Here is a 9190-nt window from a genome sequence, read left to right on the forward strand (position 1 = left end):
ACTTGCCACCATCTTAAAACAAACACACGACTGTTTCACACGTGTCTTCATTCAAAACCCGATCCCCGCTATCAGGTTGCAGTCGAAAGAGCAAGCGCTCACTTCCCGTGGATTGTGACCATTCTTTGCGAGGTGTGAGGTAATTGAGAATATAACACTTTAAATTGGATGGTGTTGTGGCTAGCCTTTCCATCTGCAAAACAAATAATTGCAGGTCAGCTGGAGGACAGTAAGAGTCGAATGCGTAGTTTACTTGTCATTAATCACACTTACCCCGAGTCCTTTACTGGCTGAGCGTTTAAATGGGAAACATGCTCAGAAATCCACTCAGGAGTGCACAACGAAAAGAACTAGAATTAAAAAAAAAAAAAAGCTAAAATAAGAGGCAGGAGAAGCACAGCTGGAATTACCATTCATGTGCAGCAAGGTTGTGCTTCCGGTGACTAGTTTAATTCCTGTCTTGCTTTCTGATAGCATTGCATCTATTGTCTATTCTCCAGCCATCATATCTCATTTAAAGGGATAGTTCACCCCAAAATGAAAATTCTGTCATTGAGTATTTCACTTTTACAGATAATTTACTCACCCCCTTGTCATCCAAAATGTTCATGCCTTTCTTTCTTCAGTCGTAAAGAAATTATGTTTTTTGAAGAAAACATTTCAGGAATTATCTCCAAATAGTGGACTTAAATGGTGCCCACAAGTTTGAACTTCCAAAATGCAGTTTAAATTAAGCTTCAAAGTGCTCTAAACGATCCCATCTGAGGAACAAGGGTCTTATCTAGCGAAATGATCTGTCACTTTCTACAAAAAAAAATAAAAAAAAATAATACTTTTTAATCTCAAATCTTGTCTAGCTTTGACATGCGAATACGTACCCTATGTAATCCAGGTCAATACAGTTAGGGTATGTCAAAAACCTCATTTTCTCCTCCAAATTTAAAATCATCCTACATCACTGTACCGACCCAGTGTTTACAAAGTGAACTTGCAAAAAAGGTCAAACAGCGATGTAGGATTTTAAAGTTTTTGTTTTCTTTGCACACAAAAAGTATTCTCGTTGATTCATTAAATTATGTTTGAACCACTGATGTCACATGAACTATTGTAATGATGTCTTTACTCATTTTTGGGCCTTGAATTGCTGTCTATGCAGGTACAGAATGCTCTCAGATTTCATTAAATATATCTTAATTTGTGTTCTGAAGATGAACGAAGATCTTACGGGTTTGGAACGACATGAGGTTCAGTAATGACAGAATTTTCATTTTGGATGAATTATACCTTTACGTAGAAAAGGTCAAAATATTATGCAAATATGCCAAAAAAAAAAATACTGTACACCATGTAATTCCTGCTTGTTTAGAGGATGCACCAGACTAGCACAATATGCAGTATTTTACTGGAACAGCATCACTCCAACATGGCAATCCAGAAAACTGAATTGCATCTCTAAAAATGCCTATGTCTAGAAGTCTTCTCTCTTATTTGATCATCATTTGATGTCATTGCCAATAAATAATGTACAAAATAGTCATGTGCCTGTTAGATATGATGAGTATATTAGATGTAAATATAGATATAAATATATTAGATATATTCGTTCAGAAACAAACAATGACTTCAAGCAGAGCTGTACTATTGAATAACAGAAAGCATACAGCAATATTTAATTAATATATTTAAAAATAAATAGCCTGGTTAGAAGATGTAATGTGTATATGACTTTCTTCTTTCAAACGAATACAATGGGAGTTATATTAAAAAAAAAAAAAAATCCTAGCTCTTCCAAGCTTTATAATGGCAGCAAATGGCTGTTGAGATTCAATAGTGCAATAGAAGTCCAATAAAGTTCCCCTATGCATAATAAAAAATGCTCCACATGGATCAGGTGGGTTAATAAAGGCCTTCTGAAGCAAATTAATGTTTGTGTAAGAAAAATATCCATTTTTAAAACTTTATAAACCGTAAAGTCTAGCTTCTGTTAACTGTCGTAGAAGTACCAAGCAGTTGTAAAGAAAAATGTCTGAGGATTTCTTTATAAGCCAAGAGGAAACTGGTTCCCTATCAGTCGGTCCGTTCGACGTCTCGTCGAGACCGACGAATTGGGATATCGCCTGGATAGACCAATCTACTTCGTGTGTATACAAACGAGCCAATGAATATTGGCATGCATGATTGCAGCCAGCTGCGGCTGATCACAGCGTGAGCATATAATACGCAGCAGGTGCATGCATCATCAAGCTTTCGCTTCGGAGCTGGACCATTATTGTGGAACGAGCCAAGAAGCAACACTCACCTTCCTTTGTCTCTTTTGTGTTGGCGGCACGGCGCTTCAGCGGCGTGGTCTTCCGTGTCGAGTGGAAGCACACAGCTGGTCTTCACCATCCACCTTCTGTGTTGCTGCGGCCATCTCCACTGTGCGCCTCAGCATTAAAAGAGCAAATTCCTAAAAGAGCAATTTTTGAAAAGAGTGAATTTCTAAAAAGAGCTCCACGGGTTGAGCGTCTTTTTAAAGACGAGGCGTCATGCCTTTCTCCCCGTGCGTTTCTGGGTGCGGCCGTTTCCTGGCGCCGGGTGATGGCCACGCACACTGCCTCACGTGTCTGGGCTTACAACACGCTGAGGCAGCGTTCGTGGATGAGTCATGTCCTCATTGTGGGGGGATGACCATCACGGAGCTGCGGACCAGACTCCGTTTCCTGCAAAGGGGCGGGGTTCCAGTCCCTCTGCCCAGAACGAACGTTCCTCCAGGCAAACGCCGGGGGGGCGTTGTCGCTGGAAGCAGAGGGCTGCCCGGTCTGACGGTGACGGTGAGGAACTCCCCGCCCATTCCATCGGCGGGGGCTCCTCCTTCCACCGACACTCCGTCGCCACCGGGGCTCTCAGGGGAGACCTGTACGAGGGTGGTCACGACCCAGAAGTTCTCCGTGAACTTCGTATCGCCACGGACCTCGCGCTACGTGCGACGAAGGTGACCGCGCGGTCTCTGGGTCGTGCCATGTCCACCATGGTGGTCCAGGAACGCCATCTCTGGCTGTGTCTGGCTGATATGAGGGACTGCGATAAGACCAGGTTCCTCGACGCTCCGGTGTCCCAGACCGGCCTCTTCGGCGACGCTGTGGAGAACTTCGCCCAGCAGTTTTCCGCGGCCAAGAAGCAGACTGAGGCCATCAGTCACATCCTGCCCCGGCGTACAGCTGCTGCCTCCACCCGTCCGCCGGCGGCACCCCAGTCTGCTCGTCGCCGAGGGCGGCCCCCGGCTTCCGCCTCCGCTCCACAGCAGCCACCGCAGCAGCCTTCACAACGGCGCCGTGGAGCCGGTCGCCGGGCAGCCGCCCAGCCCGTCCAGGCCCCCACAAAGACCAGTGGGAAGCGTAAGAGCAAGAGACCCTGAGACGGGCGACCCAGAGATGGAGGATGCTGCTCTTCGGGAGATGGTGACCGCACCACTCCCTCCCCCGGAGGAGGGCCGGGCGGAGAATCTTTTGTTTGTTTTTTCCCAAAATACTCGAATTTCCCAAATACTCGACAAAAGAGCAAATTTCTCTATCTTTGGGTCCCCATGTGGGACTACGGGGAGTGCGCAGGTCATCCCTGCGCCTCACCCGTCCTCCCCCCTCGCCAGCGAGCGACGATGGGCGGTTCGAGAGTACGGCGAGACGGACTACTCACACACCATCGGCTCATACGCAGGTAAGCGTCTCACACACTCAACATACAGACGCTCTGACCCCGCCCCGGTCCGGCAACGAGACTGTGAGGCAGGGGCCCTGCCCCCCTCATCGCTGCTCCCCCGCGGGTACGCCGATGGTCCCCCTTGTGCCGCTTGTTCATTTTCTGGGGGCCTGGAAAGAGCTTCCCAGCCCATCTTGCTGGCTCCTTCGGACCATCACTTCCGGCTATGCGATTCAGTTCGCCCGGCGCCCTCCCAAGTTCAGAGGGATTCACTTCACCTCTGTCAGGGCCGCAGATGCTCCCATCTTGCGTGCAGAGATCGCTTCCTTGCTGGCGAAGGAAGCGATACAGCCGGTCCCTCCAGCCGATATGAGGACAGGCTTTTGCAGCCCGTACTTCATAGTACCCAAGAAAAGCGGCGGGCTTCGACCGATCTTGGATCTGCGCGTCTTGAACAGGGCCCTTCACAGGCTACCGTTCAAAATGCTCACTCAGAAACACATTTTCAAATGTGTCCGTCCCCAAGATTGGTTTGCAGCGATCGACCTGAAGGACGCGTACTTTCATGTCTCAATCCTTCCGCGCCACAGACCCTTTCTGCGGTTCGCGTTCGAAGGCAGAGCATATCAGTACAAGGTCCTGCCCTTCGGGCTGTCCCTCTCCCCCCGTGTCTTCACGAAGGTCGCGGAGGCGGCCCTTGTTCCCCTCAGAGAACAGGGCATTCGCATTCTCAACTACCTCGACGACTGGCTCATCCTAGCACAGTCTCGGGCTTAGTTATGCGAACACAGGGACCTGGTGCTCGCACACCTCAGCCAGTTGGGTCTTCGGGTCAACTGGGAAAAGAGCAAACTCTCTCCAACACAGAGAATCTCTTTTCTCGGTATGGAACTGGACTCGGTCAGCCAGACAGCACGCCTCACGCAGGAACGTGCTCAGTCGGTGTTGAACTGCCTAGACACGTTCAAGAGCAGGACAGCGGTCCCACTGAAACAATTTCAGAGGCTCCTGGGGCATATGGCAGCAGCTTCGGCGGTGACACCGCTTGGGCTGCTCCATATGAGACCGCTTCAACACTGGCTCCATGGCCGAGTCCCGAGGAGAGCGTGGCTTCGCGGCTCTCACCGGGTTCAGATAACTCCGGCTTGCCGCCAGACTTTCACCCCGTGGTCAGACCTCTCATTCCTACGGGCTGGAGTACCCATGGAACAGGTCTCCAGGCATGCTGTGGTTCACACGGATGCCTCCGCCATCGGGTGGGGAGCCACGTACGACGGACAGGCAGTTTCAGGGGTTTGGACGGGCCCCCAGCTGACTTGGCACATCAACTGCCTCGAGTTGCTTGCAGTACGTCTCGCCCTGCTCCGCCTCAAGGGGCACCTACGTGGCAAACACGTGCTGGTCCGTACAGACAATATTGCGACCGTTGCGTACATCAACCGGCAAGGCGGTCTACGCTCCCGTCGCATGTCGCAACTCGCCCGTCATCTCCTCTTGTGGAGTCAGAAGCATCTGAGGTCGCTTCGTGCCATTCACATTCCCGGGTTGCTCAACCGTGCGGCCGACGAGCTCTCACGAGCTGCGCTTCCCGGAGAGTGGAGACTCCACCCCCAGTCGGTTCAGCTGATTTGGAGACGCTTCGGCGAGGCTCAAGTAGATCTGTTCGCCTCCCCGGAGACAGCCCACTGCCAGCTCTTTTTCTCCCTGACCGAGGGCACACTCGGCACGGATGCACTGGCATGCAGCTGGCCGCGGGGCCTCCGCAAATATGCGTTTCCCCCAGTGAGCCTTCTCGCACAGACATTGTGCAAGATCAGGGAGGACGAGGAGCAGGTCCTTCTGGTAGCCCCTTATTGGCCCACTCGGACCTGGTTCCCCGAACTCATGCTCCTCGCGACAGCCCCTCCCTGGCAAATTCCTCTGAGGAAGGATCTTCTGACTCAGAGACGGGGCACCTTATGGCACCCGCGTCCAGACCTCTGGAAATTACATGTCTGGTCCCTGGACGGGACGCGGAGGTTCTAAGTGACCTACCCCAAGGGGTAGTTGACACTATTACTTCGGCGCGAGCGCAGTCTACTAGACATGCCTACGCCCTTAAATGGAACCTGTTCGTTGATTGGTGTTCCTCCCGGGGAGAGGACCCCCGAAGATGCCCGATCAGAACCGTGCTCTCCTTTTTGCAGCAAGGGTTGGAGCGTAGGCTGTCCCCCTCAACCCTTAAAGTCTATGTGGCTGCTATAGCTGCCAACCACGACCTCATAGAAGGAAGGTCGGTAGGGAAGCACGACCTGGTCACCAGGTTTCTTAGGGGAGCCAGGAGATTGAATCCCACTAGGCCCCCTTCCGTGCCCTCTTGGGACCTGTCGCTAGTGCTCTCAGCACTGCAGCAGGCTCCCTTTGAGCCTTTGCAGTCAGTTGAGCTGAAGTTTCTCTCAATGAAAACTCTGCTCCTGCTTGCATTGGCTTCCATCAAGAGGGTAGGAGACCTGCATGCATTTTCGGTCAACGATTCGTGCCTAGAGTTTGGCCCGGCGGATTCCCAGGTAACACTGAGGCCCCGGCCAGGTTATGTGCCCAAGGTTCCCACGACTCCCTTCAGGGACCAAGTGGTGAGCCTGCAAGCGCTGCCCTCGGAGGAGGCAGACCCAGCCCTAGCTTTGCTTTGCCCCGTCCGAGCACTTAGATGCTACGTTGACCGGACACAAAGCTTCAGGACCTCAGACCAGCTCTTTGTGTGCCCTGCCCCCTCAGGCTGAGAGCGCACTCGACTAGGAGTGTCGCATCCTCCTGGGCATTGGCTCGTGGCGCCTCGCTAAATGACATTTGTAGAGCGGCGGGCTGGGCGACCCCTAACACGTTCACAAGGTTCTATAGCCTTCGTGTAGACACAGTTTCCTCCTGTGTTCTCACCTCAAACGGGTAGGCACAGAGAGGCCTCGGGTCGGCTTGCTATACTGCTCCAGAGTAACCTAAGAGTAGCTCTGTCGAGCTCCTCCGCTGAGCTTGACAGCCGACGTAGCGGAACGTCAGGCGTCAGGCCCTCACTCGATGAATCCTTCAGAACCGATAGAGGGCTAGGCTCTACGTAGAGACTCAGTTGCATCTCTTACAATTCCACATTGCGCCCTAGAGGCTGTGTGTTTCCCCGGTAGTACTTCTACCAGTATACGAGGGTTCAATCACCTCCAATCTTCCATATAAACCGGAATTGAGTTATATGTGTATTGCTCCGAACCTCCTATCGGAAGGACGTGAGCTCCGCATATTCCCAGTGCTTCAGTTTCACTGAAATAGATGGTGCTGAGTTATAAAGCAGTGACTGACTCTCCTTGATGCGAGCCCCTGGCCAAAGCCAGTAACGGGTCCCAGGGGGCCCGCTCAGGACACTGGAAGGGACAGCAGCCACGGCGCTTTGTTAGGGATCCCAATTCGTCGGTCTCGACGAGACGTCGAACGGACCGACTGATAGGGAACGTCTCGGTTACGTATTGTAACCCTCGTTCCCTGAAGGAGGGAACGGAGACGTCTCGTCCCGTCGCCGAGGCTCCTGTACCACCGCTGTACGGCCGGGCCTGTCCCAGCTCCTCAGCGAAACCTTGATGATGCATGCACCTGCTGCGTATTATATGCTCACGCTGTGATCAGCCGCAGCTGGCTGCAATCATGCATGCCAATATTCATTGGCTCGTTTGTATACACACGAAGTAGATTGGTCTATCCAGGCGATATCCCAATTCGTCGGTCTCGACGAGACGTCTCCGTTCCCTCCTTCAGGGAACGAGGGTTACAATACGTAACCGAGACGTTTTCCTTTGCTAGACAAATTAAACTTTGCTTGCTTTGCTCCTCTAAACAAAACTTGCTTATCAAGAGACTTGCAAATTCTCAATAGTTAGCAAAAGCTAAAGATTACGGTTTTTAATGTTTTAGATATGGATATTTTTTTTTACAAAAACACATCGATTCAATTCAGAAGGTCTTTCCCTGCTGAAAAAACCAGCATATGCTGGTTAGGTATGTTTTGGAGCTGGGATGCTGGTTTAGCTGGTTTATGCTGGTCCTTAGCTGGTTTATGCTGGTCATGTTGCTGGTCAAGGACCTGCATAAACCAGCAAAGGACCAGCATTAACCAGAAACATGACCAGCATAAACCACCAAAAACCAGCAAGGGACCAGCATAAAACAGCTAAAACCAGCATCCCAGCACCAAAACATACCTAACCAGCATATGCTGGTTTTTTCAGCAGGGTTATTAACCCCAGGAGCTGCGTTTAGCACTTTTTATGATGGATCACTGGACTTTAATGCACTTAAAAAAAAAAAAAAACAACAACAGCCATTCACTGCTATTATAAAGCTTGGAAGAGCCAAGACATTTTTGAATATAGCTCAGATTGTATTTGTCTAAAAAGAAGAAAGTCATATAAACCTAGAATGGCTTGAGGATGAGTAAATCACCCTCTAATGTTTATTTTGGGGTGAACTACCCCTTTTAAGTTTGAAGAAATAATAAAGAAGTAGCAGACAGACAGACATTCCACTTTTATTAATATGTTGAATCCGCCGTCTGTGAGTGAGATCACTCTGATTGGCTGTTCAGCTTCGCACAAGAAAATAAAATGTCACTTTTATCACCACTGATGTCAGTTTGGTAAGTCTGGCCCACCTCCTGTTCCATCTGAATGCAGAAACAGATTATTTTGTCTTTTCAACAGATACAAATACATACACAGGTAATGGCTTCGCTGCAAACCCCTAATACACAAACAGCTCATTTAAATGAAATGCAATTTATCTCCTGCTTTCCGTGGGCAGTAATAGCATGGCGTTAATTTTCGCCAGGTAAACAACGAGTTTTATAAATAAAGGTGAAATCTGTAATGAGCTTAAAGAAAGGGGGCGTATTTACACTGAGAAGACTTAATTTACTACACTGTACATACTAAATTGAGGGTGCTTAGCACAAAAAGACAAAGGTTGTTACTGTGAAATAGCACCTGCAAATGTGACGCAACTGTTTAGTGAATTTGCCTGTGTGTCTCATACTTTCCATCCCCGTGGGTCTGATGCAATCAGGACCTGACGCCGGTGACTCGTGTAATACACTTGGCAGGTCTGTAACTGAGCACAGTAATGGCAGCTCTACGCCTGACAAGACAGGAAACCTATCAAGCGACTTTATTGATCACCTGTGAATGGGGCCACAGGGGAACAAGGAGAGGGGTGGAAGCGCTTGAAAGAGGACGGCATGAGATAAGAAAGATGGATAAAGACTTGACAGGAAGAAATATAGAGACAAGGCAGAGAGAGCGAAGGAGTTGCGGTGTCTTGATTAGCCGCCGCAGGCTTTCTTATCTGGAATATTCTTGTGTTGTTATCTCACACAAGTAGGCGGTGTACTGTAGTACTTGTTTCAATCCAATATCTGGTAGACCTGCATTTAAATACTATAGGGAAAAACCAACACCTGTGTTTGATCCAAAGAAAATAAAGTTGTTTGGAGGGTATT

The sequence above is a fragment of the Garra rufa genome, chromosome 17 (genome assembly GCF_049309525.1).
Source record: "Garra rufa chromosome 17, GarRuf1.0, whole genome shotgun sequence".
Taxonomy (NCBI): domain Eukaryota; kingdom Metazoa; phylum Chordata; class Actinopteri; order Cypriniformes; family Cyprinidae; genus Garra; species Garra rufa.